At 40.9% G+C, this 27,251-nt stretch overlaps 1 long non-coding RNA gene across 1 annotated transcript; it reads right to left on the bottom strand.

Moving 5' to 3' along the window:
- Positions 1–26,080, bottom strand: LOC115303755. The gene is made up of 3 exons (XR_003914226.1): positions 25,990–26,080; positions 16,636–16,733; positions 1–64 (listed from the first exon to the last, which is right to left on the bottom strand). It is a non-coding gene; the product is annotated as an uncharacterized LOC115303755 (long non-coding RNA).
- Positions 26,081–27,251: the final 1,171 nt, after the last annotated feature.

The raw sequence follows: 27,251 nt of genomic DNA, 5'->3' as shown, positions 1-27,251 counted from the left end.
CCTCCAGTGTTGGCAAGGTAGCTGCTGCACATGACAGACCCACATCCCGTTGGCCCAGTGACCTCTGCAGAAAGACAAGTTGTGTTTTGTTTTGCTTTCCAGTATTTCCAGAAAATTCCTGGGGCTGAATACTGTAGGGGTGACTTGGATCATAGGCCGATCATTGTCTCCAAGGGAAAGAAAATGCCTACTGGCCCGATATGTGTCACATATCTGCCCCCACAGCCAGTCCAGAAGGGGGACCTCTGTACGGTGGATGGCAGGGGCAGGGGGGCACCCCTGTGTGAAACATGAAATGGTCTATGTCCCAAAGTAAACTCCAAATGCGCTTCCAGAAGGGAAAATGGGAAGGAGGGAAACAATAGCAGCCTGCTATGAAGGTCCAAGCAGCAGGGCACACTGAAAAAGCACAAAGAGAGGTGAGGTCAATGTGAACAAAGCCACAGAGTGTCACACTTTATCATCAACATGAATGGAAGCCCAGTACCCTGAGAGGTGCCGACCTGGCACGAGATTTCACAGGGACAAGAAAGCAACCCTGTTTTAAGGCACTGAGATGTTGCTCATTTTCACTAGGGCACAATTTAGCCCATCTTGACTGAAACAAAGACGACAATTCTTTTGGTAGAGCCTCATTTTTCATTTAACAAAAACACTTTTACAAATTTCATTTTTATTTTTCATCATAATGCTGGATGATACAGCAGGTATTATTATTGTATTTACGTTACAGATGGATTAACTGAGGCTCAGATAGCTTAAGTGAGCAGCCTGGGGAGACAGAGCCAGCAAATGGCAGAGCCATTATGTAATCTGAGGCCCCCTGATGGTAGTTTCACGCTCTCTCCTCCGGACTAATGCATATCCCTGTAATATCCTATCACTGCTCAGTATTAACCTTCTCTAGGGGGCACATCTCGAACCTACTTAATTCTAGCTTCCCAGACTCCCATGTGATTAAGCAAAGTTGGCTTTCCAGGGGATCACCGTCACTACAGTGCATTCAGACTGCAAGTCTTCTCCCCCCCTCAACTAGGGTTCTCCCATTCCATTGCAGAACATCTGAACCTGGCTACTTGTCCCCATTTATCAATCTAAGAATATGCTTCAGGAGAATATGAGCTAGAACAGATTTAAGGGATTATCTAAATTGCAGCAAGCAAGCTGGCTGTAGGACCCAGAACATTCTTCAGGGCCTCCAGAGTTTAAAGTCCCATTCCTTTATCTTTAGTTTAGTCACCAAATCTGTAGGCTCAACCAAGTTCCCTGTGGCCTTGTGCTCTTAAATCAGGTGCATGGCAGGCTGATATTTGGCCATTATTTATTACAATGGGATACATTTAGCCATAAAACAATTATATTCAGCCTAATCCCCAGCCAATTTAATTCTGTCATGGAAAATAAAACCTACAATTCAACCAGTTAATGAAAATGTGAAGCCTTCACAAATCCACATTTATATTGTAATGCCTGTCCAATGATTACAGAAGTCATCTTTACAAAACCAAGATTTCCAAATACCTCTTGAATGTGGCTATTCTCGCTCCATGTCCATTGTCACTGCTGCAAGCCAAGCCACCACCACTCTTGAGTGTCTGACTGTGTAGTCTCACCCCATTGAATTCCTTCTCTACCCACAGCAAGTGGGGTCTTTTTGAAAACACAAATATAATGCCGTCAGATAAAATTCAAGATCTCTTCTCAGGCCGGAATAAGATAACCTGGTCTGGCCCCTGCTTCCTCCTCCAGCCTGAGCTCTTACCAACCTTCCTCCCTCCATGCTGGCACTCTCTCACAGGTTCTGGCACCCTCTGCCTGGAGTGCTTTCCCTTGTCCTGGCCCCTTTCACACCCTCGCAAACCTCCCCCTCATCCTTCCAGCCTCAGCTTAAATGTTCTTCTAGGGCAGCTCTTCTGCCTGCCTCACTGCCCGTATTCTCACCTCCACCAGCCGGGTCCTCCTGTGTATGTTCCCTTGGAACACTCCAAACTTCTCCTTGCAGCAACAACTGCATTGATCTTTGTGTAACACACCGCTGGTTGGACGTGAGGATTGTTTGCCCCCTTTGTGTCCCCAGCACCTGGCACGGTAGCTGGCCGCAATAGCCCCTCCAGAAGTGCTTGAATGAGTCAACCACACTCAGGCACCACTGGGCTGAGCAGATAGATTCTCCCTGACAGCTCCTCCCATGGCCTTTTCCCCCAGATCTCTCCAGTCCCCTGGCACCCCACTGGCCTTCATTCAGGCTTCACTTGTCCTCTCTGATGAGGGCTCTGCACCCCAAACCTCTCCCTGGTGCCTCATCATCACTCCTTCAACACACCCAGTATAACCTGTCCTCTGCTCCATTTCTGTAGGCTCAACTTGCTGCACGCATGCTCGTTTTGAAAAACCAACTGATTTTTAAAAGAATGAATTAACCACAGATGCTACACAAACGTCCAACGCAGTGTCTCAGATACAGTAGGCACCTGAAACAATCAGTAGTTGCTTCAAACTACTGAACATTGATCTTACTTTCCTTTGCTAACAGTGCATCAGACCTTCTGTTTAGTTTAGGTAAAGGCACATAACCCAACATAAACCCATAAGCACTTTTCTGGGACCAATTAGGAAAGAGAGCCTTTCCCACTTTGGTAGGACTAAAGCCTGTAGGATGCATGCCTATAACTTCTGAAGGAAGAGTAGTAAGGAGGAAGGCATTGCCATCCATCCGCAAAGCTAGCATGGAGGAAAGTGGAGACACTATATGGAGACAGACCAAGCATTGAAGACATTACTACTTGACCCATTGGATTCTATTGTGCCTGAAGGCTCATAAAGTTTCTTCTTTTCTTAAAGTGCATCAGAATTAGGTTTTTCTTACTTGCACCCAGAAAAATCCTGACCAGGCCATAAATTAAAGAATGAATGGATAAATGAACACAGTGAAAGACAGCAGGACTGACCTCTTAAGGCCTCCATCCCAGTCTTGGTTCTACAAGGTCCCAGAGAGAGACCTTGAGTAAAGCTCTGAGTTTCAGTTTCCTAATCCGCAGACTGAGTGGAGTGGTTGGATCAGTCTTTAATATTCTTTCTAGGTTCAAAATTCTAGGGTTCTGTGATATTAAGATGTCCACAAAGCCTAACACAAAGGAATTCATTCCAAGTGGATAGAATGTGGAATAAGACCCTGTATGGGGAATAATACTGGATGGAGGGAAATCCTTCCTGGCTTTCCCATATCTCCGATGTGCACAGCTTCCTATTATATTTCCAGGTCACAGAAACAAGGAACTTTCTGGACTGATAAGAGAACCTACTGGAGTTTGGTTAGAGAAACAAGGAACTTCCTGGACTGATAATAGACCCTACTGGAGTTTGAAGCCAACAAATAACAAAAGAGCAATCCCAGGGGTGTCTGACTCTTGGTTTTGGCTCAGGTCATAATCTCACAGTTCATGAGTTTGAGCCCTGCATTGGGCTCTGCACTGACAGCATGGAGCCTGCTTGGAATTTGGGATTCTCTCTCTCTCTCTCTCTCTCTCTCTCTCTCTCTCTCTCTCTGCCCTTCCCCTGCTTGTGCACACTTTCTCTCTCTCCCCCTCAAAATAAATAAACTTAAAAAAAATCACAGTCCCAGAGTCAGCAGAGTTTCTTGAGAGTAACTGTCTACTTCATAGTTACCGGAGATAATATATACATGCATATATATGTATTACTTAAAGTTAAATTTATCTGGGAGACATGACTTTTCTCAAATTTAAGATAATATAAAAATATAATCAGTCATAATTAAGTACAAATTATTATAATAATGATTATAATCCTAGCCAAAGTAGAGTTAGTAAAGAAAGTTAAAGAAGGGATTCCTGGGTGGCTCAGTTAAGCATCCAACTCTTGATGTCAGCTCAGGTCATGATTTCATGGTTCGTGAGATTAAGCCCCAAGTCAGGTTCTGTGCTGATAGTGTAGAGCCACCTTGGGATTCTCCCTCCCTCTCTCTCTGCCCCTCTCTCCTCACATTCTCTCTCTCTCTCCCTCTCTTTCTCTCAAAAAACAAATAAATAAACATTAAAAAAATTTTAAGTGAATGAAATATAATGTATTATCACATTTGGTTAAATGAAAGATAAGGTGACTGTTGTTCTGGTCATAATGGATAACATGATAAAGATCTGTGACTAACTATATGTGTCTCTAGACCACCATTCGAATCAAAGATACATTCTGTTTAACAGAAGTACTTTTCTTACAGAAGACACAACTGCCATATAAAAATAGACATTGAGGCAGAGTCTAGTCTTACATATCAATGACAAATTCCCCACAATTATTGTTAATAGCATCCTGACTTATCCATTTACTTTTAGAGTTACATAAATTGAAAATATATAAACCACATAAGCCATCACATAAGCTAAGTAGAATAATTTTCTTTCTTCTTGCTGTTCATTTGCATGTTCAGAAGGCGGTTCCAAAAATGTTACTTTTTGATTTGTTATTCCTTAGCCTACCCCATAACTTGCACTAAAAAATGAGATCTTGCCCAACTTTGCAATAATCGCAGAATGACCACACCTCCTTGAACAATCATCTTTCAACTAGTCTTAGGTTCAAATTTTTAAACCACCTTTAAAGTTCTCTTTTAACTTTTTCATATCATTTGTGAGGGCATTCGGGGCACATTAGCTCTGATCCGAAGAAGAACAATAGAAAAAGCATGAAGTAACAATGATTCTTCTAGGGCACCTCATGCCCCAGCTGAGCCGGTGGGGAATGGACGGGGGAAGGGGGCTGCCTTGAAAACATTTCACTTCATGTAATCCAGAATCCGATCTCATGAGTGATGAGGCAAGTACAGTATTTAAAGTGTTCTTTGTTAACTATTATTCAAAGGTTCTGAAGAAACAGTAAAATATAACAATGTTCTCTCAAATATTTTTCAAGCTGTAAAGAAGAGTCTAGATAGCATGAGAAGCAAATAATTTTGAAAGTCTTGTACTTCCTTCTTTCAAACGACTATAAATGATGTGATGCATTCTCAATTTACTTAGGAAATTGCTGAAGAAAAAGAATTTAGGAAATATTCATTTCCTACAAAGCACAGGAAACATGCACAGCCTTCTCTTTATCTCTTTTTCCTTTAATGCTGGGATCTAAGCCAGTATTTTTAACTCATTAGCCTTTGACTTACTAATTGCTAAGCAAAACTGTGCAGTTGTTTTGGTTGTTATTTTTGACACATACTCAGAAAATGCAGACTACGGTGAAACTGTGTACAGTGACAGTTGCTTTCATTCATTCACGTGTGTATTCATTTGTTCAACCAATTCACTCATACAATGAATGTTTACTGAACCCCTACTTTGTACTAGGGCCCTATGCCATGTACTAGAGCCAGCAACACAAATAACTCAGCCTATGCACCCAGGGAGCAGCAAGGCCAGCAGAGGAGGTGAAAAATAAATGGTAGGGACAACGAAGTATATGAAGTGAAATGTCAGAGGGAAGTTCCAGAAGCTTCGGGAGGTGCTGGATACCCATGTAGGTTGTCATGGTCAAGGAAGGCTCCTGTGGGGAGGACATATCTAAGCTGAAGGCTGAGTGATGGGAAGGAGTCTGTCCAAGCACAAGGGAAAAGGTAAGGAGAGGCAGCTCCCAACAGATCCATAGCAAACTCTAAACACCAGAAGCATCTAAACAAACAAACAAACAAACAAACAATGGTGCTAAAATGTTGTTGTTGTTTTAAACAACTATCAGTGTTAAATCTCAGCTCTGGAATGATTGAAGAATGACTGGCTCCCTGTGCCCCTGAACCGCTGGTGGATGGCGGCAGAGCAGAAAACCCAGACTCAGGAGGAAGCAGATCAGAGCTGAGGACCAAAAATGACTCTGTCAGAAGTCATTTCATGTTGTGAAAATTTCATAAATTTCCTGAAACAAAGGTCACTTACACTCCAGATGAACAGACTGAAAGAGAAATGTGGAGTGGGAAGAAGAGTGGTGGGAAAGTAAGCCGATGACACTGACAGATGTTTCCAGAAGAGCGTACGCACAATTTCCCCTTCACTTTCTACAGCTCCTGTTGCAACAAATCCCGTTGGCAGGCATGTGTGTGGTTCTACAGGATTTCCTAGGAAATGAAAACTTTATTTAAAAACTATTTGTGACATGGTTTTTTCCCTTGCATTTTAAGGATGTGAAAAAGCATATCAAATTTATATCTTTGTTATGAGAATTGATAAGCAGAATTTATCCAACTGAGTTTAGGTTGATAAATTTTTATAATTTTGGACTGGAGTGTTTTTTTCTATTTTTAGGGTAAATCCAGATGTTTTCAATCCGTGCAAAATGACAACAGATATGTAATACATTCTCCAATAATCCATCTTAAATCTTAGCACCATGCCTGGCATGTAATAAGTGCTCAATAAAGTTTAGCTATTATTATTGTTGATATGACATATTTACAGCAAATAAACACAAAGTATTTCCTAAGACATATACACTCTTTAAAGAAAAATAAACAGTCCAAGCACATGGTGAAAAAAAAAAAAAGCAAATAGCTTGCAAAAACCTATAGAAAACAACAGTGACTTTGCCAGCTTCCATTCCTGCTCATCCATTCATCCCTCAGATGTGGCTCAGTGCCTTGAACACCATTAGTTGTGTCTACAGGTGGTCACTTTGTATTTCTAAATTATAGGCTTTATATCTTTTATTGATGAAGCAACTTGAGGCATTATCCATTGACTTCTTTCCATGGCAGGTAAGGCTCTAGATCTTGCGCATCATTGATTTAATGTGTTCACTCAACAAATAACTACCAAACCCCTGTTGCACCAAGGACTAGCAAGATACTGAGGAGGCCGCTGTGAATAAAACTGACAGAGCTCCTTGCCTTGGGGAGCTGACATTCTAGTGGGGAAGAGAGAAAGTTAGATAAACAAGTGCAAGATACAGTATATCAGGTGGTTACAAGTTCAATGGAGAATTGAATAGGGAGGGAGAACCCAGAGCGTTGGATGGAGGGGTTAGGGTTCGAACAGGTTGGCCAGGGAATGCCTCGCTGAAAAGTTGATTACTTGAACAGACTCTAACCTTGGGAGAATTTCTTTCTTTTTCTTGATACTCTCATCACATTCATTTTCTCTCTTCTATCCTTGGGGGTACCCTGCTGGTCAGATGTTGCTCCTGCTGGTTTAAGCCTTTACACTTCTAGGATTTTCTCCTATATATTTTTCTATCTTTATCATTTTGTTCCATTTTTCTGGGAGATTTTCTTGACTTTGCCTTTTTAACTCTTCATACATCAGGTATGTGGAAGTTATTTTTGGGGGGGATTCTTAAGGTCTCCTGGGAAGTCACCTCTGACTTTTCGGCTGAGTACAGAAACAAGGCTATTGATATTTTATGTCCAAAGAAATGAATGGGAGTCAACTGACCCAAATTATCTCTCTGTTTCAACCCTAAGCCTAAATACAGCCTGCTACCCTGTCTGGCATTCCAGAATTCTTAGTCCTCCTAGGATTCCTCTGGGAAAATCTGATTTCTTTTTTCTCTGTCTCTCTATATATAGTTGAAAAGGTAGCCTCCCTTGCTTTGCTAAATTTGCTAAATCTGTATTCCATAAATGTGTAGAAATGTCTTATCTGCTACTGACTCCAATTCCACTCTTTTGTTCTTATGAATCTCTACCATTTATATTATTTTACTAAGATTCCACTGGAGTCTAGAGAAGAAGAGGAAATTAGTGTGTTGGTTAATCTCCCATCTATTAATTGGACATCCATGTGCAATTTTTAAAAGCATCTATTGATTGTTATACTTTCCATCACATATAATATATATATACACTTATATACATTTCCCCATGTATTTATCTCAAACATTTATTATACATGCATATATGTGAGTATGTATATATGTGGTGCATGTATGTGTGTGAGCATATGTGTACATATGTGTATATGTGTCAGTATGCGTGTATTTGTGTAAGTATATGAATGTGTTTATGTGTGAGTGTATATAATCTTTTTTCCATTAGCCCACTCTTTTTTAAAAAATATAATTTCTTATCAAATTGGCTTACATACAATACCGAGTGCTCATCCCAACAGCTGCCCTCCTCAATGCCCACCCTCTTTCCCCTCTCCCCCACCCCCATCCACCCTCAATTTGTTCTCTGTATTTAAGAGTTTCTTGTGGTTTGCCTCCCTCCTTCTCTGTAACTATTTTTCCCCTTCCTTTCCCCCATGGTCTTCGGTTAAGTTTCTCAAGATCCACATATGAAAACATACGATCTCTGTCCTTCTCTGTCTGACTTATTTCACTCAGCATAACACCTTTCAGTTCCATCCACATTGCTGCAAATGGCAGGATTTCATTCCTTCTCATTGCCAAGTAGTATTTGATTTTATATGTAAACCACATCTTCTTTATCCATTCATCTGTTGATGGACATTTAGGCTTTTCCCATGATTTGGCTGTTGTTGACAGTGCTGCTATGAACATTGGGGTACCTGTGCCCCTGTGCACCAGCACTCCTGTATCCCTTTATCATCCCACTCTTTTGGAGTTAAGATATGTAAATCTCAAAGAAATAAAGTTCTGCACATTATGTTTTTTTATGTTGATTTTTTTTTTTTGAGAGACAGAGACAGAGCGATCAGGAGAGGGTCAGAGAGAGAGGGAGATACAGAATCTGAGGCAGGCTCCAGGCCCTGAGCTAGCTGTCAGCACAGAGCCCGACACGGGACTTGAACCCACGAACCCTGAGATCATGACCTGAGCCAAAGTCGGACGCTTAACCAACTGAGCCACCCAGGCACCCCTTCATTATGTTTCAAGGTGAGAAGGCTTAGCCTATTAGAACCTGCAAGAATAGATAGCTTCATTTTGGGAAAAGAGAAATGATCACAGAAGATCATTTTTAAAAAGGAATTTAGATCCTGAAGGGTCATGTAAGTAAAATTAGGAAGATTGAAGTTTGTTAGATGATCTATAGAGGAGCACTGAATGAGTTGAACAGAGAATGATGTAATCAGACTTCTGTTTTAGAAAAATCACGGACTACAACAGAAAGAAGTTAGTACGGGGTAAAATAGATCAAGATCAGTCCGAGGCTATTGCAGGGATGCCAGCAAAAGATAATGGTGGCCTGAATAGAGACAGTGGCAGCCGAGACTGGCAAGCGGACCAATGTGAGAGGTATTTGGGAAGTAGAGCTGATGAGTCTTGATGTTTGTTAGAAATAGGGGTGGACGTAGGAAGAGGAAGTCCAGGATAATTCTCGGTTCTGGGACAGTGCAGGCTGATGCCTAGAAGGAGCAGCAGGTGAAGAAGGAGCTGCTGAATAGAAAGAGGAGAAACGAGGATCCAGAAGCCAGTGATACCCACCAAAATATGACACAGCCAACTACAGGTCTTAGCATGGAGGGAGAGGAGATCTCATCCATTAGACTTCACTCTAGGACCCAACCCAGGTGTAGGCACTGGGGGACCAAAGTGAGAACGGGATGATCATGTGAGGGGTCACAGAAAAGACCTCACACTTTCCAGAATATACATCCAGAGACAGAGGAAGTTTATTCCCACCAAGTAAATTTAAAATTGCATTTGTGTTGCAGGCCACGCATCATGGATTCAATACACTAATTACAGATACACGAAACTCCGTCCTCCCCAAATTGAAGATACACGTTCTATTCAAGCACACGTAAAATGTGGATCACAACTGACCACCTCCTACGTCGCAAAGGACAGCGCAAATTTTTTCCAAAATTGGATGTCACACAGATTGCATAACTTTAACCCCATTATCACTAAGTAAGCTATCATCCACAACAATATAGGAAGGGAGTAAAAGCACATTTTGATTAAATATATCTCCAAACAGTTTGTGAACTAAAGAGGAAATGACAATGAAAATTACAATATATTTAAACCTGGACAACCATAAAAGTACTTCCTATCAAAACTATGGGGTACAGTTAAAATGATTCTTAGATATAAATTTATTGCCTCAAATACTTCTTTAAAAGAATATTAAAGTAAATAAGCATTTACTTTAGACCTCAAAGCAAGGCCTCAACCTTTTCTTATACAAAACATCATTGGGCCTATTTTACCACAATAAAAAAAAATGGGATCATTAGGTAAATAAATAAACACCTATTAGCACCATGTAAAATTTTTATTAGCCAAGTAATAAAAATGATCCTATTCACTCTGCCTTCTTTGTCTTTTTTGTGTCTTTATTGATCAGAAACTTCAGTGAGTTCATATATATCTGGCCTTCTCACATATATTATGTATATACAATATCTTCATGTATATGCAGCGTGATTCTCTGTGTGTATATATCAGAGTCTAACTTGGACATTTTGCCTGTAACCAGAAAACAGCTCTGAGACAGGCAAGATGAAGAGATGGAAAAGACCATGGGCCTCTAGTCAGATGGCACTGAATTCTCTCTCCCCTTCACCTTATATGAGCTGGGTCACTTCAGCACCTGTGTGCAACCACTGAGTGTATCCGTTCCCTTCTCTGTAAGTGACAGATGCTATTACACGAGCCCCAGGCACAGAAGACTGTTGAGATAATTACAAGGTACTGCATACCTAGTGCATACTTGGTTGCTCAGCAAAAAAACTATTCACAGTCAATTGTGAGAATTAGGAAAGAGGGACACCTGGTTGGCTCAGTCAGCAGAGCATGCAATTCTTGATCTTGGGGTTGTGAGTTTGAGCCCCGCGTTGGGTATAAAGATTGCCTTAAAAATAAAATTCAATTTAAAAAATTAGAAAAGAGAAAAATAATACTTTACCATGCAAGAGAATGTTTAATCTTGATAAGCACTTCAGTGCACACAAAGTGAACCTGTGTCCTACTTAAGCCAATAAAATGAAGGTCATTTGTCTTTTGCTTTTCATAACCCTCCATTAGGGAGTTTTGATCAGACCTTATTCCCACTTTACAGATAGGGCAGCCAAGCCCTAGAAAGCTTAGGTCCTTTGTCTAAACTCACAAAACTAGTTAGTGACTATGGGGGCTCGGAACCTTGATTTCCTGACTTCCTTGTTTGCTGTTTTTCCAGTGATGTGTTTCAGCAGAGATGCCACTCGGAGATCTCTTCTAAAAGACCTTTATTTAATAGCTTAAGTGGGACACAGTTTCACTTAACTGTCTTCTAACAGTAAAAGAACTAATACTCTATTATAAAAATATAGACTTAGGATGGCATCTTTTATTAGGGGGACAAAAAGGCCTGTAGAATTTGTGCACATCCTTTTTAAAAAATTAATATATAATTTATAGACAATAGGCATTTTCTCTTTCTAGTGTAGCTTTGTGAGTCTTGAGAAACACCTACACTCATGTACCCATCACAGCAATCAAGATCTAGAACAGTCCCGCCGCTCAGAAAGTGCTCCTGGGTCACTTTGCAGTTAACTTCCTCCCCTATTCCCAGTCTTTGGTAACCGCTGCTCTACTGCCTCTCCCTATAATTGCATCTTTTCCATAATATCACAAATGGTCTATAGAATGCAGCCTTTGAGTTTGGCTTCCTACACAAGGCATAATGGATTTGAGGTTTATTCATGTTGCATTTTCAGTACTCCCTTCTTCTTTTTTTAAAGTTTACTTATTTATTTTGAGAGAGAGAGAGAGAGTACAAGCAGGGGAGGGCCAAAGAGAGAGAGAGAGAGAGAGAGAGAGAGAGAGAATCCCAAGCAGGTTCTGCACTGACAGCATGGAGCCCACTGTGGGGCTCAAATTCACAAACTGTAAGATCACGACCTGAGCTGTAGAAACCAAGAGTCAAATGCTTAACCAACTGAACCACCCAGGCACCCCTAGTACTCCTTTCTTTTTTTATTCCTGAACAGTAGTCCACTATATGAAAGTAGCATGTGTTTATCCATTCTCCAGGGAAAGGATCTTTGGATTGGTTCCAAATTTTGATAACAAATAAAGCCAAGGTAACATGTACTTGCAGGTTTCTATGTGAACATAAGTCTTCATGTTTCTTTGGCAAATACACAGAAGTAGGATTGCACTATGGTTAGCCTTCTGAGTTTCTGTCAGACCACATTCTTCAGAGGCTGCACCATTTGCATTCCCACCAACAATGCACAAGAGTTCCAGTTGCTCTAAATCTTGCAAGCACTTGGTATTGTAGGGGGAGGGGGGATATTTGGTTTGATTTTGTAAGATTTCATCATTATAATAGGTGTTGAGTAATATTCTGGTTTACTAAGAGACTGCTATAGATTGAATGTTTGTGCCTCCCCAATTCATATGCTTACATACTAACCCCCAATAGATGATATTTGGAGCTGGGATCTTTGGAGATAATTAGGCCATGCAGCTGGTGCCCTCATGAATGGATGCATGCTCTTATAGAAGAGACCTCAAAGAGATCTCTCACCTCTTGCCCCATGTGAGTTCCTGCCAAGAAGATGGCCATCCATAAACTAGGAAGTGGGTTCTCATCATACAGCATGAATCTGCCAGCACCTTGATCTTGCACTTCCCCACCTCCGCAATGGTAAGAAATACATTTCTGTTGTTTATAAGCTACTCAGTCTATAGTACTGTGCTATTGCAGAACAAATGGACCAAGACAGAGATATTAGCTATGACAACAACCTGAGGATTCCTGTTCAAATAAACAGGTATTCTAGTGGCCAAGGGAAGTGTAAATAAGTCCCTAACCAATAACTTTGCTAGTTGTTTTTCTTCCTTGTCCAACAAGGTATATTGCTTAAATATAGGTCTGAGTGCAAGAACAGACACATAAATAAATCTCAGTACTTTTGTCAAGTGCCACTCTTTGGGGCTATCAGAGAGGACTTCTTTCTAGGACTGGAGGTGTGATGTGCACTCTTGTATACTTTTCCAAAGAGGAATTATCAAGATATTTATAAGGCTTGGTAGGCAGAATAATGACTCCCAATGATGTCCATATCCTATTCTACTAAATCTGTGACTATGTTATATTTCATGACAAGGGAGAATTGGTGTTGCAGTTGGAATTAAGTTTGCTACTCAGTAGATCTTGAGATAGGGAGAATATTTTAAATTATGCAGGTGGGTCAGGTGTAATCACAGGGGTCTTTAAAAATAAAAGAGAGGGGAGAGTCACTGTCAGAGTGATACAGCATAAGAACAACTTGATCTGTCATATGCTGGCTTTGAAGATGGAAAGAGAACACAGTCAAGGAATGTGGGATGCCTCTAGAAGCCAGAAAAGTGCAAGGAAACAGGTTCTCCCTTCAGTCTTCAGAGGGAATGCAGCCTTGAGGTTTGCCCAGCGGGACCCATTTTGGACTTCTGACCTCCAGAAACTGGAAGAAAATAAATTTGTGTTGTGTTAAGGCACTGAGTTTGTGGCAATTTGTTACAGTGCCAACAGAAATTGATACATAAGAGTAACCTACAAGAGGAAAAACTGCATAGCTACTACGTAGATTAATTTCTAAAAGTCTTTCCACCAACCCATAGAAGCAGAGGGGGAAAGGGGAAGGGGGGTGATGGGCATGGGGAAGGGCACTTGTGGGGAAGAGCACTGGGTGTTATATGGAAACCAACTTGACAAGAAACTATAAATTAGTTAATTAATTAATTAAACTTAATTAAATAAATTATTGTGATTCCTGCCTTTGTCACAGCTTCCTAGGACTTAGTCCTGAGACATCTTCTCACCCCTTTCTCCTCGCTGCCTCTGTATCCCATCATCCGCATTGATGGCTTTGGCTGCTATTCGTGTATGTGGATGATTCACAAGTTTGTATCTCTCACGCCCCTTTCCTCAGAGCTCCACTCCAGAGTCTCTCCATTTGGATATCTCAAACTTAAAGTGTCCCACACTGAACTCTTGATTTTCTACTCCCTACTCTCCATTGTAGACGTCCCCATCTGCTCATGACAGAAACTAGAGGAAAGCATGACATCTTTCCTCAACCTCCAGTTACTAAGTCTCGTCAAGTCTGTCTTTCAAATACAACTCAAATTTACCTGATTCTCTCTTCTCGGCACCACCTAGTCCTAGCTAACATCATCTCTTCTCTAGACTACACCCACAGCCTCCTCCTGTCTTACTTCCCCCAGGGCCCCTCCAGATCATTCTCCTCATTGCAGCCAGAGGGATCTTCTCAAACATAAATGAGACAATACTGCTCCTCTGCTTAAAACCCTTTGATGGCTTCCCCTTGGTTGCACAAGAAAATCAAGACCTTTGAGCATGACTTTAAAAGCCCTGCATGATCCTCCTGCATTTTTTCAAATCTATCTTGCTGTTTCTGGAAAACCGTGTGGCTACATTGACCTTCTTACACTTCCTTGAACATTACATCCTTCTTCCAACCTCAGGGTCTTTCATACATACTATCCCTTCTGTCTGGAGTACATTTCTCCTAACTTTTCACATGACTCTTTATCCTTCAGGGTCCACCTTGTTCAGAGATCTCCCCAACTTAAAGCAGTTCTCATAACATCCTGTTGTTTTTACAACATTCTTATCCAAATCTGTAATTATACAAGTACTTATCTGTTCGTTTTTGTAACCCTTACTAGTCTGTAAGCACCCTGGGGTAAAGATCATATCTGCTGAGTCCTTCTCTGTATCATTAGTCTCATGCACAGTGCACAACACATAGTAGGTACTCAGTAATGTTTGATGAAGGAATCAGTTAATAAATTAACCATGAGTTTGGATAAAGTAAAAATTTTAAAGATCTCTTATCCTACCCCCGTCAGATTATCTTTGCCACTTACCTTCCCTAGGCAGTGCCACATGCTCTGAAACTTTTATGCAATATTGAAATACTATCCGGTCACATTCCCACAGGGATCCTGCCCTCTTCTGGCCAATATGGGAACCAGTTCTATTTTAATGGGTCCTGAAAGACTTCTTTATTTTCCTTCTCAGATTTTTATCTAATCAACAACTTCTGGAAAACAAAGAGCTTGGCCCAAAATAAAGTCTCCCAATCCATTTCTATTGAGTAATGCATATAAATCAAGTCAATTACCAAACTCATGAGTGATGAATCCATAAACATAACCATGGTGATCTTCACTTGTTAATTCAACACCTTTTTATTGACAGCTTGGGTTGAGAGACCTAAGATTTTTCAGAGCTCCTGGGTGGCTCAGTCGGTTAAGCGTCCAACTTTGGCTCAGGTCATGATCTCACAGTCTGTGGGTTAAAGCTCCGCATTGGGCTCTGTGCTGACAGCTAGCTCAGAGCCTGGAGCCTGTCTTCAGATCCTGTGACTCCTTCTCTTGCTGACCCTCCCCTGCTCATGCTGTCTCTCTCTTTCTCTCTCTCTCAAAAATAAAAACCTTTAAAAACATTTAACAAAAGAGAGAGAGAGAGAGAGAGAGAGAGAGAGAGAGAGAGAGAGACCTAAGATTTTTCAAGAAGCCCAGACCCAGAGAAAGATATTGTAATAAAATAATAAAACTCTCTTCGCTATATACAACCCCCCATCTCAACTTCCCTAGTCCAAGTCACTGGGAAGGAGGATGATTCCAGGGCTATAAATTTCATCAGCAACAACCTTATGGCATACTATTAAGATCTTCTCATATTTACATCATGCCTAAGAGAAAATATTTCATGATAAAAGTTAAGGGTAGGGTCAAGGAAAAGAACTAATAGTACTCTGCAAGATTCCAGGAATGTGTTTAGGAAACCTTTCTATCATATAGGCTTAGATGACATGGTCTTTGAAAATCATTAGTGCTTATACGTGTGTGATCCTACAACTGATTGCTGGACAGACAAGGGGAAACCCTTGGACTGGGTGTCTGAGATTCACACTAACAGGAAGACCTAGAAAATAAAAAAACTAGTCTGGGTTTGGAATATGCACATTCACTTTGGGCTACTTACTGAGGCACTCCCCTCAGTGGGGCCTCTCCATACCACGCTCTTTCACTTCACTTTCACCCTCTGTAGCACTTCCCAAAAGGTGAGTGGAGTTTCTCCCATGAGAATTCAGAAAGACGAGGCACTTTTTAAGAAAGGCACATGTCTGAGGACAGGGGTGTGAGGCCGGGTTTGGAATGTCCACATGGAAACACCCTGTGAATTGGTCAACTTCTTGGATTAGTTTCTCTTAGAGTATGGGAAATGTCATCATGTGTAATTTTAGATTTTTATAATTTTATTATGTTATATAATTATTATGTCATTATTAACATAAGAATACTATTAATTTATTGTATGTATTATGTTATGGATACAATTCTCCATGAAGTAATTCTCTTTAGACGCACCAAACCTTCAGTAAAACCTGACTTATCAGTATACATCGATGTACGGGGGTGTTGAGGCAACTATAGAAGTGATACAGAATAAAAATATTCATCAGAATCTCTTGATTGCTGAGACTCAAAATGGCTTAAGTAAAAAAATGAATTCATTGGTTCATTGGACTGAAAATTAAAGGGCTTAAAGATATTTTCAGGAAGCTCTCTTTTCTTCTTCCAGTGTATTTGTCTCCACGTTGTCATTATTTTCAAGCAGGCTCTCCCATAGACTGGTGGAATGGCCACTCGTGGCTCCAATTTAGCAACATCGAAAACAGAACTTCTGTTTTTAAAATGTTTCAGTGACCGTACCAGGCAGATACTTACTTGCTTTGTTTGTCTAACCCCAGAGCAATCACGATGGCCAGGCAAGTCCAAACCTGGGTAAACCGTCCATCTCCAGATCCAGGAGGGTAAGTCAGTTCCTTGAAACAAATAGACCAAACCTGAAATGACAAATCTGGATGACAGACACATGGCATTAAAAAAATAGACATATAGGGGTGCCAGGGTGGCTCATTTGGTTAAGCGTCCAACTTCAGCTCAGGTCATGATCTCACTGTTTGTGGGTTCGAGCCCCACGTCAGGCTCTGTGCTGACAGCTAGCTCAGAGCCTGGAGCCTGCTTCGAATTCTGTATCTCCCTCTCTCTCTAACCCTTCCCTGCTCATGCTGTCTCTCTCTGTCTCTCAAAAATAAATAAAACATTAGAAGAAATTTTTTAAAAAATAGATACATAATATATCAAGTATTGAGAAATCTAAATAAAAATATAACCACGTAAAGGGAAAGGAGGACAAGGTGGGGTTTTTTTGTGGGTTGTTTTGTTTATTTGTTTGTTTGTTTTTAGGAAATGCCAGCAGGGAATGAGTGTCAGGAGCAGGCATAGAGTGTTTGAATATGCGGAATGACAAATGCAAAGACTCTGAGGGTGGCTTGGGCGGAGAGGACACGACAGACAGTAACAGGCCCATGTGTCTGGAGTACAGAAAGCAAGGATTGGTAGGAGATGAAGAAAGAGGGACACAAGATGTAAATTAGGAACAGCCTTGTAGACCATGGCAAAGGTAGATTTTATTGTCAATGTGACGGGGAGGTAATGAAGTAACTTGAGCACAAGATTGACATGATGTTATTTGTATTCTAGGAAGGTGGCTGCCTACTGTGATAGACTTCAGGAGGCACCAGGGGAGGGAGAGAGAGGAAACAGAAGAGTCAGGAGACATGTGCACGAACAAGAGATGAAAGGTAGCAGCAGCTTGCCTGCAACGGTGGTGGTGGAAGTTGGATACACGATCAGATTTAAGAATCATCTTCAAAGTTAATGCCAATAGGATGGGAGATGGATTTGAGATCGGATGAGAGAGAAAGACAGCAGACCAGGATGATTTCAAGGCTTCATGCTAGAGAAATTAAGGGTTCCATTTAGGTACACTATGTAAAAAATAACGACCGCATGTCACAACACACATTCACACGTACACACACATTTTATTAAAGAGCTCATGAACTCTGTTACTTAGGATCTGGCACTCAGTGCCTGCATATGTCTGGTAATCCTAAACATCGCTCTCAAGATTAACATCCTTCAGGCCCCCAGGGAAACACTTCTCTCTCTCTCTCTCTCTCTCTCTCTCTCTCTCTCTCTCTCTCTCTCTCTCTCTCTCCCTTGCCTCATATCCTTGAACTGCAAGCATATGGCTGTCCTGAAGGTATACAGACTGTGCCATTGTTGGTTCTGGAGAAGAAACATTGCTTGCATCTGTGAATCACTGAGAAGGAGACTTGAGCAGTGCAAGGACTTAGGGAAGAGAGAAAGACAAATGAAGTTGCCACCTCTTCCTTCTTGCATAAAGAGCATGATTTCCCAGCAGTAGGGAGTATCAATTTTCCTGCTTCTCTTGATATTCCAATTCATGGCCTGGGAGATAGTCTTCAATTGCTCATTATTCAAAGTGGTCATAGATGGCTTCCGGAGAAAACAATTTGCAACACTTTAAAAATTCAAACTACTCTTCAATTTATATACATAGACCTAGATCTAACTAAGGCATGAAATGTAATGCTGACTATTTGCACTGGTAATTAGATGCATACTGAACTCTAGACTTGCAAATGTTTTTATAAAAATATTTAAGAAGATCTAATCAACTTTTCAAAACAATACATTTAAACGAATGAAAGTTGGGAGATGAAGGCAGAGCAGAGTCCTCCTGCAAAGGCAAGACTTAAACTTTAGCTCTGTAAAGTGATTGGCCTCATCCCCTTTTCCATGGTCAGCTCACGGTGGGTATCTCAGCACCAATGGTATGAATATTTTTTGGAGATGAACCTAAAAACTTATATGTGAATTTATTCTTTTTACTACCTTGCAGGAAGCACATTTATGAATTATATCCCAAGGTCTCAGGTCTGAGGGATGTTTGGAATCCCTTAGCTAATGAGAAATGCTGTGAGAGAGTTGATGACTTACAAATAATACAAGATTGTAAGTGTTAAGATAATAATGAATTATTACCAGTAATAATAACTACCACTTATCAGCCACTTACTATATGCTGATCTCTGTGTTAAGTGCTCTGTATGAATGATCTCTAAGACCTCTTCATTCTTATGCCAACCCTCCAACACATAAAGATACTGGGGGAGCAGCAAAATGAATTAACCTGCTCTGATACAACTAACAAGCGACAGATCAGAAGTTCAAATCCAATCTGCCGGTATCTGCAGAGACTTGGAAGGTGTCCCTTAACACACATACACACGCGCGCGCACACACACACACACACACAGAACAGACAGTGCTTTTAAAATAGTCCAAAGAGCTGTGATCACCCTTAAAATGCACTGCCTTGTGGGTTTTTTTCTCTCCTGGCGACTTTATAAGATTTGGACCATGGCCACCTCTATATAATAAACAGATGGAGTGTGGACTCTTTCCATCTGGCGCATCTCTAAAACATGCTCATCTCAGTGGATTGATCCTGGTGTTTCTGTGGTGAGTGAAAGGGTTCTCCAGCCAATATGGAAATACAGTTACTCAACTGATAGAACTGAGAGACAAGGGTTCCTTTTGCAGGATTCCAAGTCCTGTTAGCGAGAACCCATTGCCTCATCAAGGAATCAACTGAGAGACACAGTTGTTGTTGTTGTTTTAATTAGAAGCATTTGCTTCCATCAAATATGTTTAGAAAAATGTAAATATTCAGAGAAGGGGAAGAATTACTTCTCAGCCTACAACGCTTGATGAAGAGATTTCTCTACAGCTGAATCTTAGTCACTAAGGGCCAGAAGATGATGGGAGAGTGTGCTGAAGAAAGATATGGAGCTAGGCCACCTAGTGTGGCTGCAGAGGTTGCTCACTGCACAAGGGCTCCTGTCAGAGGAGGCAAATGAGACTCAGATTCAGCAAGCACTCTGCCTGCCAAATCAAGCACAGTGGTGCAGGCTGTATCTGCCCGGATGGAGGACATGGTTCGACTTGGCGTCTATTTACCAAATGTACTGGTGGCAGCCCTGCCCTCGCTTCCTTCCAAGTTAAGGGTGGCAGTGGTGACACTAGGTCTTCATCTCCACTCTTCCAAATCCCTCGCTCACTTTGGAGTATTTGAGGACTATCTGGAGTAGTAGACGCCAGCTCTGGGCTACCCAGTTCCATGGCCGTTAGCCACATGAGGCTCTTGAGCACATGGCATGTGGCTGATACAAATTTAAATGTTCTGTAAAGGTAAAATATAGGTCACATCGTGAAGACTTAGTAGGAAAAAGAATGCAAAATATTCATTAATAATTTTTATATGTGTTACATGTTTAAATCATAATATTTTAACATTAATTTAGAGATAATATATTATTAAATTATTAATTTCACTTGTTTCTTTCTACTTTTTAAATGTGGTTATAAGAAATTTAAGGTGGTGCCTGGTAGTTCAGTTGGCTAAGCATCCAACTCTTGATTTGGGCTCAGGTCATGATCTCACAGTTCCTGGGTTCAAGCCCTGCACTGGGCTCTGTGCTGACAGCATGGATTCTTTCTCTCCTTCTCTCTCTGCACCTTCCCTGCTTATACACACACAATCTTTTTCTCTCAGAATAAATAAATAAACTTTAAAAAATTTAATTACATATTTGGGGTAGGTGAGTGGTCCCAAACAGTGACATAGGAAGACCCCAAATCACCTCCTCCCATGGATACATCAAATCTGTATCCACATAAAGAAGAATTCCCACTGGAAAAGAACAGAAAGCTAGCCAAACAGTTTCCTCCACAAGGAATAAAAGGACCACACTGAGATGGACAGAATAGGCAAAATTGTGGTCTTACCAAAAACCCCACCCCTGGCATGCCAACCCACAATAGGAAGGGATCTCACAGGCCCAGAGCCTTTCGCTGAGTATTGAAGGGGTTTTTGCTCCACATCAATCACCCCAACCCTTAGGGCCTGTGCCAAAGAGACAAGGCACCCAAAACATGTCTTTAGAAACCAACAAAGCTTATATCCAGAAGATCCAGGAGACTATGGGGATTGGAGAGACTCCTTTTGAAAGGCTTGCATGTGGACTCAACTGGGAACCAACACAAAGGCAATAGTTTGAGAGGTAACAGGATTATATGTGAAAGTGATTCATTTGCTAATCAAAGTGTCTGATGGAGAGGCAGGAATTAGTTGGGATTTTCCTCAGGAATGGTGGTGCTGAAGAGTGCCAATATTTGCACTCTCTCACAACCTTGCTGAAACAGGAGGATATATGAACACAACCTAGCTAAAGCCAAAGGTGTGCCCCACTCCCAATGCATTTCTCCAGCATCACAAAACCATGGGCCTGTTCAGCCCCTCATACTCGTTCTTGGCCACAGTCATGCCCATCTCCCCACCCCACCACTCTCCAGCAGCTAAAGCTGGTGGACAACTGCAGTCCACACAGGGGATGCCTCTTGGTTGCCAGAGCTGGACCCTTTGAGGGCCAGAGGGTCTTGTGTTCCTGGGCTCCATGGGACTGGAAGAGTAAGAAAGACAGTTCTGGGCAGAACATCACACCCCAGGGCACTGCACAGATGGTAGACTAACACATACCCCCAGTCTGCATGTGAAAAAGGCCCATTTAATTGTCCTCGAGCCTCAACCTGAGGAATAAACTTCAAGTTTGCTGCACACAGAAAGGCTACAGAGGGGCTCTTGGGAAACACAGGCAGGGAGGCACCATCTATGTGCTTCCCTTGAACTTCCTAGAAATAATCTTATACACTCATCTGAAGCCCCAGTGATGGCAATGGCCACCCACGGGCCACATTCAGATATCTTAGTCTGAAGGTCAGGATGGTGTACAATTGCAGCCTCACAGGACTCTGATTATTTGGGTATCTTAAAAGCTGCTGCCGGAGGATCTGGCTGGCAATCAGCCTGAATCTAGGTGCTGGCTGAGATCTCTCCCTTCGGGTCACTGACAGGTCTTGGCACACCCTCAGCCACTGGGACCTATCAAGAATACATCAAGCTGGGGCCTCCATGTGGCTCAGTCAGTTAAGCCGCCAATTCCTGATTTTGGCTCAGGTCATGATCTTGCAATTTGTGGAATCAAACTTCATGCCAGGCTCTGCACTGACAGTGCAGAGTCTGCTTGGAATTCTCTCTCTCTGCCCCTCCCTGCTCATGCATGCTTTCTCTTCTAAAATAAATAAATAAACACTTTTTTAAAAAGAATAAATCAAGCTAAAAATATGGAAGCAGCCCAAATGTCCATCGATAGGTGAATGGATAAAGATGTGGTATACTGCCGTGCCTGGGTGGCTCAGTCAGTTGAGTGTTCAACTCTCAATTTCAGCTCCGGTCATGGTCCCAGGGTCATGGGATCAAGCCCTGTGTTGAGCTCTACACTGAGCATAGAGTCTGCTTGAGATTGTCTGTCTCTCCCTCTGCACCCCTCCCCCACTCATGCTCTCTCCAAAAAAGAAAAAGGAAGAAGAAGAAGGAGGCAGAGAAGGAGAAGGAGATAGATATATATGTATACACAATGGAATATTATTCAGCCATAAAAGAAAATGAAATCTTGCCATTTGCAACAGCATGTTGGATCTTGAAAGTATAATGCTAAGCAAAATGTGTCAGTCAGAAAAAACAAATACCATATTATTTCACTCATACATGGAATTTAAGAAACAAAACACAACAAAAAGAAAAAGATAAAAAAGGAAAGAGAGAAACCAGAAAACAGACTCTTAACTATAGAGAACAAACTTATGGTTATCAGAGTGGAGGTGAGAAAGGGAATGGCGAAATAAGTGAAGAAGAGTACACTTACCTTGAGTACTGAATAGTGTATAGAATTATTGAGTCACTATATTGTACACCTGAAATTAATTTAACACTGTATGTTAACTCTACTGGATTAAATTTTTTTTAAATAAAGAATAAATCAGGCTATACAGACACACGCAAATGTTTGAGAGACAAGAATTAGGGCAAGGTTGAACAAGAAGGATCATCACCTACACAAGGCCACTCCTTCAAGACTGGGAGAAATAGGTGCTTCAGCAAATGCATAGAGAGCCAAGCAAAATGAGAAAACAGAGGAATATGTTCCAAATGCAAGAACAAGAGAAACCTAAGAAAACAACCTTAATGAGACAAAGATAAATAATCTATCCAATAAAGAATTCAAAGTAATGGTCATAAAAATGCTCACCAAACTTGAGAGAGTATAAATGAACACAATAAGAACGTTTGAAAGGGAGAAAACACAAGAAAGTCTCAGGGATGAAAAATATACTAACTGCATTCAAAGCGAGTGGGGGATCAAGAGCACACGAAATGAAGCAGAAAAATGGATCGGTGACTTTGAAGACAGGGCAGTCGAACTTACCCACTCAAAATAGCAAAAGGAAAAATGAATTTTTAAAAGTGAAGATACCGTAAGAGACTTATGGGACAAGATCAAGGAGAATAATATTCACGTTATAAGGATCCCTAAAAGAAAAGACAGAGAGAAAAAGCAGAAAAATTATTTAAATGAGACAGCCAGTCTAAGCTCCCACTCAACAAGGGAGGCTACTTGGAAGAAAAAAAATTACAAAATAGTCAGGAATTTTAAAAATGGACAGTAATTTGTTCAATAATTTTAAAGAGCTCCTTAAATGTCTGAAAGAATTAGTGCTGTTCCAGAAGTTTTCCAAGTGATTTTCTTCCCCGTCCACCGGAAAGAACTCTTGTAGGGCCTGGACAGATAAGAGCTGTCTTGCACGCACGCACGCAGGCACGCACCCGTGAACTCAGCATTGATTAACCAGCGGCTGCGTCCCAGACATGATGGTAGATAACGGAGATGCAAAGCCGATGGGATAGAAGACTAGAAAGGTCTTAGTCACAAGGTTTTCAAGCCACATCCCAATGAGGCTCCAGGAATCTGGGTGGGGGCCCCAGGAGCTCCACACCCACCTCAATAAGAACAGCTCTGCTTTTGGTTGTGTGAACTTTGTTTTTGAATAAACAGTTTGGGATATGCAAATAAATAAATAAATAAAGGAATAATTGCTGAAAACTTCCCTAACCTGGGAAACAGACCCCCAGGTCTGGGAAACACAAAGAGTTACAAAGAAGATGAACCCAAAGAGATTCACACCAAAAACACATTATAATGAAAATATCAAAAGTTAAAAATAAAGAATCTTAAAAGCTGCCTGTAAGAAAAACCTCATAAGGCTTTCAGATGACTTTTCAGCAGAAACTCTCTAGGTCAGAAGGGAATGGGGTGATATAGTTAAAGGGCTAAAAGGACTTCCAACCAAGAAGACTCTACCCAGTAAGGCTAAAACTCAGAATTGAAGGAGAGATAAAAAGTTTTCCAGGGAAGCAAGCTAAAGGAGTTCATCACCACTACATCAAACTAAAAAGTTACCTCACATTAAAGGAAACTATCAACAAAATAAAAAGGCAACCTACTAAATGGGAGAAGATGCTTGCAAATCATATATCTGATAAAAGGCTAACATCAAAATATTAATGAACAAAAAAACCCCCAAACAATTGGTTTAAAAAAGGGAAGAAGACCTGAATACACTTTTTTTTCCCCAAAGAAAACGTACAAATGGCCAACAGGCACATGGGAAAATGCTCAACATCACTAATCATCAGGGAAGTGCAAATCAAAACCACAATGAGATGTCACCTTATGCCCATTAGAATGGATATAATCAAAAAGAAAAGAAATAACAAGTGTTGAAAATGCTGTGGTGAAAACAGAACCCTTGTGCACTGTTGGTGGGAATGTAAATGGACGCAGCCACTATAGGAACTACATGTGATCCAACAATTCCACTGCCTGGTATTTTATCTGAAGAATACACAAACACTAAATAGAAAAGTTATCTGCACCTTTATGTTCATTGTAGCTTTTACAATAGCCAAGATATGGAGGCAATCTAAGTGTCTGTCAATGGCTGAATGGATAAAGATGTGATATCTATCTATCTATCTATCTATCTATCTATCTATCTATCTATCTAGATATGGATATATAGATATGTATATATACAATGAATGGAATACTATTTAATCATAAAAAAGAGGGAAATCTTGCCATTTGTAACAATATGGATGGACCTAGTGGGTATTGTGCTAAGGAAAATCAGCCAAACAGAGAAAGACAAATACCATATGATTTCACTTGTATGTAAAATCTAGAAAACAAAACAAATGAATAAACCAAATCAAACAAAGCCAAACTAATAGGCAATGAGAACATATTAGTTTTTATCAGAGGGGAAGAGGTTTGGGGGACATGTCAAAAGAGTGAAGAGGGTCAACTATATGGTGAGGATGGTAACTAGACTTATTATGGTGATCACTTTGCAGTGTATGCAAATATCAAATTATAATGTTGTACACCTGGAACTAATATTGTTATATTAGTATATATTGATGTATAATGGTATATACCAATTTTACCTCAAAAATAAAATAAAATAACATATATGGCCTGAATTATATTTACCTTGGACAGAGCTGTTGCAGAAGGAGTCAGAAAAGAGTTAAATACCTTCCCATCCACTTACCAGCTCTGCTTGTTTGGGCAAGTTCTTTAATCATTTCTTTCATATAAAAACGAATTTATCCAACAAAAAGCAGAATCAGACTTATAAATACAGAACACAAACAGATGGTTGGCAGAGGGGAGGTTGCGGGAGAATGGGCAAATGGGTGAAGAAGAGTGAAAGACCCAGGCTTCCAGGTACGAAGTGAGTAAGTCACCAGAATAAAAGACCAGCATGCAGAACACAAACAATGATACTGAATGGCAATCTATGGGGAGGGGACAGATGGTAGTAACGACACTTGTGAACGTAGCATGAGGTATAAGCTTCTTGAATCACTATGTGGTACACCTGAAACTAATGTAACACTGTGTGTCAACTATACTCAGATTTAAAATAATAATACTAATAATGAAGGACACAAAGGTGGCTCAATCTGTTGTGCGTCTGACTCTTAATTTTGACTCAGATCATGATCCCAGAGTCGTGGGATCAAGGCCTGTGTCAGGTTCCACACTGGGTGTGGAGCCCTTAAGATTCTCTCTCTCTCTCCCTCTACCCCTCTCCCCTGCTCACTCTTTCTCTTTGTCTCTCTAAAATAAAATAATAATAATAACAATAGTAATAATAATAAATGTTTATAAACTCACTCACGGGGTTATTCTGACGACTAAGCATTTCTGAAGCAGGTGGGTATTCTCAGCTTCAAAAGCACAAGTTGAAGTTTCATGCCAGGATCAAGCCATAGCGTCTAGCCAGGGAAAGAGACCTTGCAAAGGACCTTGCCTTTGAGCATCATTTTCACTTTGCGGAAATCCTGCTTTTGTTTCCAGGAAGCCTGCCAGCTCTAAGAAACCATTGAGACTGGAGGTGTCCAGTGCCACCTCCCCGCACCACACCGGAGCACAGGCACCCAGGTGACAAGGCCCTCTGGGCCAAGATGCACATCTACTCTCTTCACCAAGGTCTCCTTGGGGCTCCTTTCTAGACCATGTATTTCCTTCAGCACTTCTCTTGTACCATAAACATACTGTTCTTTTCCTCTTTCTGGAGACTAAAAACAAATAAACAAATCCAGCTATTCTGCAACCATGGTACTCACTGCTGGGTCTGTATCCAGCTTTTTCTTGGACAGGTGAAGGTAGGAGGGAATGTTCATAGTTTTCATTTTTGAAAAGGCCTCAAAGATCTTTATGTCTTGGTCCAGACATGTCTCTTTGTGGGTATGTTTACAATGTTTTTATTCATAAATTAGAAATCTAGGACAGATGTGTTAATATAAATGCTCCACTTCCGAACAAGTCTTCGTCTACTCATTCCACGTTTCAGAGGGGGTTGACACCAGATATCCAGGGACCAACAAGTCATAACCTGAGTCAATTGCCTGTGTCACAAATATCATTTGTGTCTCAACCGCAACCCCACATGCCTCCTGGTGGTGATTCATTTGGTTCACTTTCCCACTAAAGCTTGTCCCTGGAATGCCACAGCTGTAAGTTTCCTCTATAAAGAAATCTTCAACTAATTGATAAACTTAGATCCAGGTGACAAAGAAAACAGCAATTTAAAAAATGGGTCACCATCTGCTGATCAGACCTAGTCTCAGAGAATCATGCAAGTTTCAAAGTTTTATAATTTTCCAACTAAACATTAGAAAGAAGAGTTAAACTCTGTGTTGAACTCTTCGGGGGAGGAGGTGGGTCACAATTAAAGGCAGGTAACAAGCATCATTTATTTTAAGAAATCTACTCAGTGAATCCCACGATCTTTGGGAGTTCTGAAATAGCCTAACACAGGGCCTAGCAGACTATACCTACTCAAAAAGCTTTTGCCCCATTTCTCTTTCTCTCTCTCTCCCTTCATTACCCCATTTGGTTTCCAGTATTCTCTTAGCTAAATATATATATATATATATA

This window comes from Suricata suricatta, chromosome 10 (assembly GCF_006229205.1).
Source record: "Suricata suricatta isolate VVHF042 chromosome 10, meerkat_22Aug2017_6uvM2_HiC, whole genome shotgun sequence".
NCBI lineage: Eukaryota > Metazoa > Chordata > Mammalia > Carnivora > Herpestidae > Suricata > Suricata suricatta.
The sequence above is the reverse complement of the archived record's forward strand: the minus strand, read 5'-3'. Positions and strand labels throughout refer to the sequence as shown.